Here is a 9,897-nt window from a genome sequence, read left to right as displayed (position 1 = left end):
ACTGTAATACCACCTCCACCATATACCTCTTAGAGTGCAAGTGCGGCTTGAACTATGTGGGGAAAACTAAGAGACCATTAAAGATGAGAATTCAAGAACATGTCCGCAATATTAAGAACAAGGTTGATGGACATGCGGTGTCTAAGCATTTTTCTGTTCACCATGATTCCAATCCGGAGGACCTTACTTTTAAAGCAATTGAGCATGTGAAATTAGGAGAGAGAGGGGGTGATTTAGGGAACAAACTTTCAAGAAGAGAAATGTTCTGGATCTTTGAGTTGAATTCCATGGCCCCACAAGGATTTAATGAGAGTTACGAGATTTCTCCATTCTTGTAAGAGACAAGGTGGTAGTTGTATATGTTAAAAGGGACCTACAACCCCACCAGTGTGTATATGCCCAATCTCATCTGATCTTGGAAGCTAAGCATATGTGGGCCTGGCCAGTACTGGGATGGGAGACCTCCTGGGAATACCAGGTGTTGTAGTGTCAATACATATTTACAACTGGGAGTGAGTCACTGGGTCTCTGTATGGATATAACTCTCTACCCTTGTTCCATGGTTAAATATGAATTGTATCTACAATCCCCTCCTCCGTCATTTTCACTAGAAAGACTATTGCTCTTTATTAATATTCAAATTGCTAATATTCATATTCTCAATTATTCATTTTTATCTAATTAGATATTGTGTTAATGTCGTCATTTTTAATTATATTCATTCATATCACTTTTAATTCATAATATTATGATTCCAAAACTGTGTTGCCACATCTAGTTTTTAGAAAGTATTTCACGATCAGTCCCAGTTTTAGGCCGTGTTTACTGTTATTATTATGGTATGCCTATCTAATTGGTGTGTCTCTTAATTATGGGCTAAGCTACCCTTTTCCAAAATGGCGCTTGTAAATTCGAAAAAACTACTGTCTTTTGCTTCCGCAGATGTATGGCTGTGCCTATAAAAGATCCTGACCACGTTACGGGAAGAAAGTGCTCGACCTAGGCGGGATGCACTGACGTCATCTATGGGCAGATGTTCGCGGAAATGGTGGACGATCGAGCCAGGGCGGAAGTCACGTGGACCGGACGTGAGCTGTGCACCCGCGATACTATTCCTGGATGCTTACTAGGAGAATGGACGCCGCGTGGAGCCTACAGCGAGGGCGGAAGTCGTGTACATCAAGCGGATGTCGAACTGATTGCCATGGGTCTCTGTCCAGATCTGGAAGAGGGCGGATGTTGGTGCTAAGGGCGGAAATTCACCTCTATTGGGTGGAAGTAACCGCCAAGCTAAACGCTTATTTTTATATATTTTTAGCATTATCTGGACATTACTGGAATCCTTTTTCATTTTTTAAATAATGCATTATCACATAGGAGTGCTTTGGAATTTCCTTTTTGTTTAATCCCATCGTTAGACCGGATATGAGGTCATCAATTGACCTAAGGTGGATTAATCAGATCTGTTTAAACCGGGTATAAATATGGACTCATGTTTGCTAGCTATCATCCCTTGAAAAAGTCCCATTGGATGAAACGCATTGGGAAGCTGCACTCTTGCCTTTGAGTTACCAAGATAAGCACTTTTATCTACTGCTGCTTTTAGAACCTAATTCTCTGGTTAATTGCTTTTAGTATATATTATTGGGCCTGTGCAATATATACTATTGCCTATCTGCACTTTATTCAATTATTATGGTGCTGAGACTTGTTGACCTGCATTTTTAATATAGCTTAACATTAATTAGTTTCATCTTTGCTCCTTTATATTATACTAACTAGCTTGACACTTTTAAATTATCAATTTGCATTTTTTATCATTCTGTGCATTTTATTTGTTTATATATGTTATGTCCTTATGAATTTTGAATAAATTGTTTTTATTTTATATATTTATTGCACTGTGCACTTTCATCATTAGAGATGCCTGTCACTGTATCTTTCACCGTATATATATATATATATATATATATATATATATATATATATATTATATGAAAATAGCAAGTGGACAAGAGGGCACTCTAAAGTGCATTAAATATATTTATTGCATACAATGGTAATCAGCATACATCATGTACGATATATATCAATGCTTTTACCTAAATAAAAACAGTGTGGGCTGGTTACCATGTGGTTCAAACATAAGGCATGCACCGTTACCACTCTCCTCCATCAGATTCAGCCCGTCATATCCAGCCACCGATGGAAGCTGTCTTGAGTCTGATCATCCCAGTCCAGCTGCAGTGCTAGGGATGCCAAGGGGTGATTATGTGAGGAAACCTGGAAAACATGTACTGTTTGGGGTCCTGAGGACAGAGTTTGAGAACCTGTGATATACTGGAATGAGGACTGTACTATCTGCCATTTATTAAGTTGTATATATACTGACATAGCAGCCCTCAACAAAGTCTCTGACGAAACGCGTTAGTGCGGGGCTTTGTGATGTGTTTTTCTCCTTGGCATCCCTAGTGCTGCATCTGGACTGGCATGATCCGACTCTAGACAGCTTCTATCAGCGGCTGAATACGAGGGTCTGAATGCGACGGAGGAGAGGGCGGTAACAGTGCATGCAATAAATACGTTTAATGCACTATAAAGCACCCTCTTGTCATAATATCACAGAAAGGACACTAGTGTGGAAAACAGATTTTATTATATCGGGAATGTGTTCTGGAGGAGTGTGAGGCAATTAAAGAACTTATATACACATCAAGGAACAAGCGCTTCACCTGTTTTTTCACCTAATATATATATATATATATATATATTCAGTATTTATATATAATAAAAATCCTGCATTTGCCCCTGTTATAAATAATTGAATGTATCAAAATCTAAATTTTAAAATGTCTATTGGGATGACATGAATGGAATGGAGAAGTAACCAATTCATTTAGGAGTTAGCACTATGCCTTGCCTAGCATAATACTGTAGCTCAGTCAAGCCAGGCATGTCTTTAAGCACTGAGGCAGCAAAATACTTTAGTGTCTGTCAGCCAGATGCCTAGGGACTTATGTTCACACATGAAATTTACAAAAAGGAATATTTTTGGTACATTTATCATTGTATAGACTAAAAATGGCTTCTAGTCACAGAGGTGATTCCATAGAGTATCAGGATGGTTTCATAGCTCTGTGACTTAGATTGCCTAATCAAAACACGTTCTTTTCAACTTCTACCTATACAAGCATGGACATTCAAAGCAACTTATTCTACATACTGTAAGTGTGGATTTTAGGTCTTGTAAGTTAATCACATGATAAGTAATCATAAGAAGGAAACAGTGGAGGTAATTTATGACAGCTCTGTGGTGAAAATGCCTAGATTTTCACAGGTGCTATCTTATACTTTACAGCAACCCCGCTAAGTAATGTTACTTCATTCTTTAAAACTGAAGTGCCAACCAAAAAAGGAGTAAATGAAAATTAATTTGACTGAATTCAAATTAATGTGTTCCCAGAGTCCCGTAAAACTGTATAAAATGTAGTAAAAAGTGTCTATCTAGTATCTACATTTTCTACATACTGTACTATCAACATTTTCTCTAAATACATTCTCCGCTGTCACTTCAAATAAGATTTCTCACGTCTCCAACCATGTTACCAGTTGCCATTTGTCTCTTCAACTAAAATTAAATCCTGCTCCAGTAGTACAATAGTATGCATGTCCAGAAAGAAAAAGAGCTTAAAATATTTTTTTAAATGCAAAACATGTATATGGCATAATATCAAAAAAGCTTAATCTAAAAAATTTTAAAATGAAAGGGCTTAGACAGGGGGATTAGTTTTAATGAGAAAAAATAGTTCCCATGCAGAGTGCATGGGTGAAAAAATATAATTATATTTAAAAAAAGGCAATGTACCCAACTTTCCTAAACACTCAATCATCGCTAGTGCTAGATAGCCTAATTTTCACAAAACATGGAGCCCATGCGGTTGTAATTCCATTGGTATAGTGAAAGCCAACCACTGGCTGGTCAGCTCAGGGCTGCTTCATCTATTATTTCACCTCCCACAGTCTGCCAGACCCCATGCTTGTGACCTCCCTGTTATATTGGAAACCAGCACAGACAGTTTACATCTGGGGTGAGGTAAAGATATGGGCTTCCTGCTTATTTTTATAACTTATTTATTAATTGTAGGCAGTGCATTGTTCTGATGGGACTATTTTACTAAAGGTAACAATTTTGTGTGTGAATTGTGTGTGACTGCAAATGTAATTCTCTACAAAAATGAATGATTCCCACTAGCACTTGGCCGAACATGGTATTACTAGAAACATTCCAAGTAATGCAGCTTTAAACACATATACAAAAACACTCCTAGGGGTAAATTTACTAAGAATTGAGTTTGGTCGAGATGAAAAAAGTTTAGGCATGTTTTTCATCTAGCAAGTTTACTAAAGAGAAACTCGGATCAGTTTGGGAGAGAGTTCTTCAATCTCACTCATAAAACTCGGGTGAGATCACAAACTCGAATCAACTCACCATCTGACAAACCCCGTAATTTAGGAACCAGTACCTGGCTGCAGGGCCAATGCTGGTTTTAAATATAGGGGGGAAAAAATTGCATAGGGGTCACCCTATATTTAAAACCAGCACTGGACCCAAACCGACCGGGAGAACCTATTACCGGGTCTCCATCGCCAAAACATTCGCACCCCAAGTTGGTCAGGCCAAACCGGGGATCTCAGGGAAGGTGGGGACCACCAAAAAATGGGGTCCCCCTCTCCCAAAACCCCAGGCTTGGTCTGAAGCCTAGGGATCTTCTCCACACCCCCGGGCTGTGGGTACGGGGGTAATAATGTGTAAATTAGTTGAAAACTATTGTATTTTACAGTGGAACTACAGGTGTCAGCATGCCTGCCCTATGGCACTTGTGAAACTATAAGTGCCAGCAGGCGGCCGGCACCCATACCCCCACTGTAAAATAAATAGTTAAAAAACCACAGTACACACACATTGTATACAGTAAAACTTTATTACATAAACCTATCCCACTCACTTACTTACCTGTGCCAGCTGGTCTGTCCCCTTGTCCCATGTAGATTCCACAGGTGTACCTGTAATAAAGATCCCATACTCACCTCCATCCTGGCACCACTCCCCGTAGCATCCACGTAATTGGCAAATAAGAAATGAGTTTCGCAAGCCATACGAACACGAGCAAGTATATGTTGTGACATAATACTTGCACCTCACGAAATGACTGATGACTGTGATCATCTGTTAGTGCCCACGGGCCGCTAGCCAATCAGTGGCCGCTTTACAAGTAGCAACCCCTCATTGGCTGGGACCCACGTGTAACCAGCCAATGAGCAGCTACTACATGTACTACGGTTTGGGTCCAGTGCTGGTTTTAAATATAGGGGGACCCCTATGCAATTCCCCTCCCTATATTTAAAACCAGCACTGGCCCTGCTGCCAGGTGCTGTTTCCTAAACTATGGGGGAACCCAACTAGTTTTGTTCCCCGTAATTTTTGGTATCAGGACTTGCTGACCAGTCCGGGGCTGGTTATGCTTTTGGGGGGGACCCTACATAATTTTTTAAAAATATTTAACCCTTCTTTAACAGGTTGACCACACAAGCAGTCTTCACATATCTCACTGATATGTGCAAGCTGCTTGCTTGGTAGAGTTTTGCAGACAGAAAACACTGCAATCTCGGGTGAGTAATCTCATCTAAACTTGATACTCGGGGGATAAATCTCGATCTACTTCACCATCGGACCATTCACTTTCATTTAAACTCACTTCTTAGTAAATTTGCGAGTTGAAAACCGGGAAAATCATCCAAGTTTCAACGATGCAAATCGAGTTTAAAAAAAAACAAACTCGATCAGACTTGAATCTTAGTAAATTCACCCTCTAGTATCTCCTGGCCCTGGTGTATTATTTAAACTATAAATAAGGTCAAAGTGAGCAGTATGTTAGCAGTGAATATAAAATAGAAGTTTTAATTGAAAGGATGGTACTAACTTGGTAGGGTGTTTACCCATTGGCACAATGCATCTCTGAAAGAATTGTTTATGTTCTGCACTCACTGAAATACAGTTTTATTTAGCAAAGGCTGATGATTATGATTATGATTATGGCTTGAGGGACAAAACATGGAAATAAGAGTACAAGGGTGAGCAAGTGGTAACGGAGTTTCTATCTCTCTATAAAAAGGGTAAGCACATTTGTATGTGACACCCTTAGTGGTGAGTGTCTGTTTGTAGTGTGGATCATACCTGGCCTAGGAAGAGTCTTCATCTTTTCCCTGTCATGGCACGGCATAGGAACAGATAACCCTAGTAAAGTAAAATAATTGTGAAGTCCATTCAGCTTACTTGGAGTTCCAAAGTCCAAAAGATTTATTTGCACAAAGAATAAAAGGAGTACCGCCCCTTACAATGCGTATATGCACGGTTGGCACCAACACAAGGCTTCAATTCTGAATGCACTGACTTCCAACGGTCACTGCAGTACAATTTACAATTTAAGTTCACGTTCAAATAGTCCTTAGGGAATAAAATCATTGGGTACAGGCAGGTATCTGTGTATACTCGACATTGGATGGGTCAGGACCTTCTTCTTTGTGTGTGCAGCTGGATCTTCATAAAACCAGAAGGCCCGCTGATGACTATCTCATGCTGGATTTCCTAAAGGCCCCCACACATCAGAGCGATATCGTTCCAACCAGCCAACCAGCTGGCTGGTTGGAATGATAATCGTCTAGTGTGTTTGATTTTCCCCAACTATCGTTCTAGTGTAGGGGGATAGTTCCCCCTGACTGAGCGATAAGTAGGTGGACACTGGCCGGGAGTGTCCGCCTACTGCTGTCACTCACCTCTGATGACTGCCCCTCGGAGATCTGCCGGTACCGCTGCCACCGCTGTCTCTCTGCTGGGGAGAGACATATCCGGGAGCTGTGTGCTGCCATTAGCTTCTATACTCCCCCAGTAGATATACAAGTGGTACCATTAAACCTCAACCCCCCCGTGCAGACGGCATCTCAGCATCGATCACCCCCCGCCAGCAGCACCTCTCCTTCATGTGCTCGGAACACAGTGTCCTCCCCCCCTCGTGCAGGCGGAACTCTGATCCTCCCCCCTTCTGGTACAAGCGGCACCTCTTCACTGATGTGTCTCTCCGGTACAGACAGAGTTCCAATCCTCCCCCCCATATGGTACAAGTGGCTCCTCTCCATCTATGATCCCCCCGCCTCCCACCTTCTAAAAATGGCGACTCTCCTCTGATCCCCACAAGCAGCACCTCTCCTCCTGTTCCCCCCTACCGCCCCAGTAAAGGGGGCACTGCACCTCAGACCCCCCTATCAAGACAAGCTGCACTGCACATGTTATTCTTCCCCCCCATTAAGTAAGGTTGGCACTGTGAACTCCCCTCCACCCAGTTCAGCTGGCAAGTGAGTAGAACCCTCCCTGAAGCTGGCGCTGAGCACATTTCCCCCACCCCACTAAGTACAGCTGACACTGTGCACCCCCCTCTGCCAGTACAGCAGGCTCGGGAAGGTCACTGAGCCGGAATCGGTATGACATACTGGCTGATGCATGGCCGGCAGTTCGATACTCGGCAGCGTCAGTCCGACAGATGCAGAGATCCCGACAGCGGCAGCCCGACAGTGCTGGAATTCCCGATCAGCTTTAGGTAAGTACAAACTAACCTAATCCCCCTAACCCTCCTTAGGGGTGCCTCTTGTGCCTAACCCTAATCCCCCCTCTAAGTGCCTAAACCTACCCCCCCCTTCCCCGCTGCCTAAACCCCCAGGGGGTGCCTAACTCTGACCTCCCCCCCGGGGGTGCCTAACCCTAAGTCCCCCTTCCCCTAGCCTAACAATCCCGGGGGGGTGCCTAATACTAAGTCCCCCCTGGGTGCCCTAAACCTAACCCTCCCCCTGCAGCTGTCCGCTCGCGGCGCTCTGCATCACTTCGATCGGTATGCCGGTCTCCCGGCGTCGGAAAGTTGACAGGTGTCTAGATTTAGACGCCTGTCATTTTACCCTCGCCGGGATAAAGCATTCGGGAAGCCAGCTGTCGGGCTTACGTCAGCCAGTTTCCAGATTGAATACCCACTGAGCCCAAGAGCTTACCACTACAGGACTGTCTTCCCAGTACCCAGCTCTATCTCCGGCGTGTGATTGGGGGGGATCCTCCTGCTGCCCCGCTCCCTCTGGTGTCATGGCTGCAATATATATACTCATGAGGTGTAAGCATAAACCAGCTGGGTGCCCTCCACAGGTGATCTGTAAATTGTATCCATAAGGTGGCACTCCGTAATAAAAAAAAGACATGTCACCTTAGCTCATTTTGCAACACACACTGTGGCCGTAATATACTATAACTGAAACTTAAATGTAATCACTTGGTTGCCATGTGCCCCCCGGGCCGCAGCACCATGTGGGCCGCGGGCTGCGGGCAGTCTGTGTCTATGTGACACAGCTGCCTGCACCGCACGTGTAGCACTGACCGGACGGAGTTCGGTCAGCGCTACACAATTACAAACACACAGCCGCCGGCTCTGGCAGCTGTGTGTTTTGAGTGGCAGCCAATGAGAGTCTGTCAGACTCTCACTGACTGCCGCTGCGCCCACTGCAGGAGCCGCTCCATCTTCCGGCTCCTGCAGTGGGTAATGGGAGAGACGTCATGACGTCATATGACGTCTCTCCCATAATGCAGAGTGGCCCAGCCCAGGAGGACAAACGGAGGAGCAGATGGCGGTGGCGGGAGCGGGGATTCAGGTAAGTGTTTTTTTTTATTATGTATTACGTGTGTGTGTGTACTGTGGGAGGGGGGGACCACTACTGGGGGCACTACAAGCGGGGGGGCTACTACTGGGGGTGCTATAAGGGGAAGAGCACTACTGGGGACACTAAAAGGGGGATTACTACTGGGGGCACAACAAGGGGGAGCTACTACTGGGGGCATTACAAGGGGGGATTACTACTGGGGCATTACAAGGGGGGGGACTACTACTGGGGGCACTACAAGGGTGAGAGCCTTACTGGGGGCACTACAAGGGGGGGAGACTACTACTGGGGGCACTTCAAGGGGGAGAGCCCTACTGGGGGCACTACAAGGGGAGGGCTACTACTGGGGCACTACAAGGGGGGACTACTACTGGGGGCACTACAAGGAGGGGACTACTACTGGGGGCACTGCATAGGGGGTACCACTACTGGGGGCACTATATAAGGGGCTTACTACTGGGGGCACAAGGGGCACTGCACAGGAGGGACCACTACTGGGGACACTATATAAGAAGCTTACTACTGAGGGCGCAAGGGGCACTGCACAGGGGGGACCACTACTGGGGGCACTGTATAAGGGGCACTGCAAAGGAGGATCACTACTGGTGGCCTGTATAAGGGGGTCCTCACCTGGAGCACAGGGGGCACTGGATATGGGCACCACTACAGGGGGCTGCACCATATCTTTATTTTTACTTTACATTAATTCCATATGGACCTGCCTCCTCCCTGGAACACATGAGGGGGGGCGCCTAAGCACGTACGTGCTTCCTCAGGCACCCTGGCTACATGCTACTCCTCGGCCAGGGCCACCTGCATGCATTTGCCCCCAAGGCTAAAAGTTGCCAGCCCCTGCACCTGAGCATGTGATTAACCATAATGATATTCTCAATATATCATAGAACATTCAATCTAAGCAATGCAATGTAATCAAATCAACAATAAATGCACAGGTGAACAAGTCCCTTGTTATTTGAATAAATAACTTTCTGAATAATGAGTACTTCTGTAGAACCGGTTAGCTTAGTATATTAGCTGGCTAGCCATTCCATGTGTGCTCCTATTAAACTGGGGGGTACTTATAAACTATGAGGCTCAGTTTTGACTGAACATCTTTATAAGTGATTACAACTGGTAATCCCGTAA

At 44.6% G+C, this 9,897-nt stretch overlaps 1 pseudogene; it reads left to right on the top strand.

Annotated features, from left to right (window-relative positions):
* The first annotated feature begins 371 nt into the window (after positions 1-371).
* On the top strand, positions 372-490 carry LOC148523860 (5S ribosomal RNA; annotated as a pseudogene).
* The last annotated feature ends 9,407 nt before the right edge of the window (positions 491-9,897 follow it).

The sequence above is a fragment of the Taudactylus pleione genome, unplaced genomic scaffold (genome assembly GCF_031769625.1).
Source record: "Taudactylus pleione unplaced genomic scaffold, aTauple2 ptg000127l, whole genome shotgun sequence".
Classification (NCBI taxonomy): domain Eukaryota; kingdom Metazoa; phylum Chordata; class Amphibia; order Anura; family Myobatrachidae; genus Taudactylus; species Taudactylus pleione.
The sequence above is the reverse complement of the archived record's forward strand: the minus strand, read 5'-3'. Positions and strand labels throughout refer to the sequence as shown.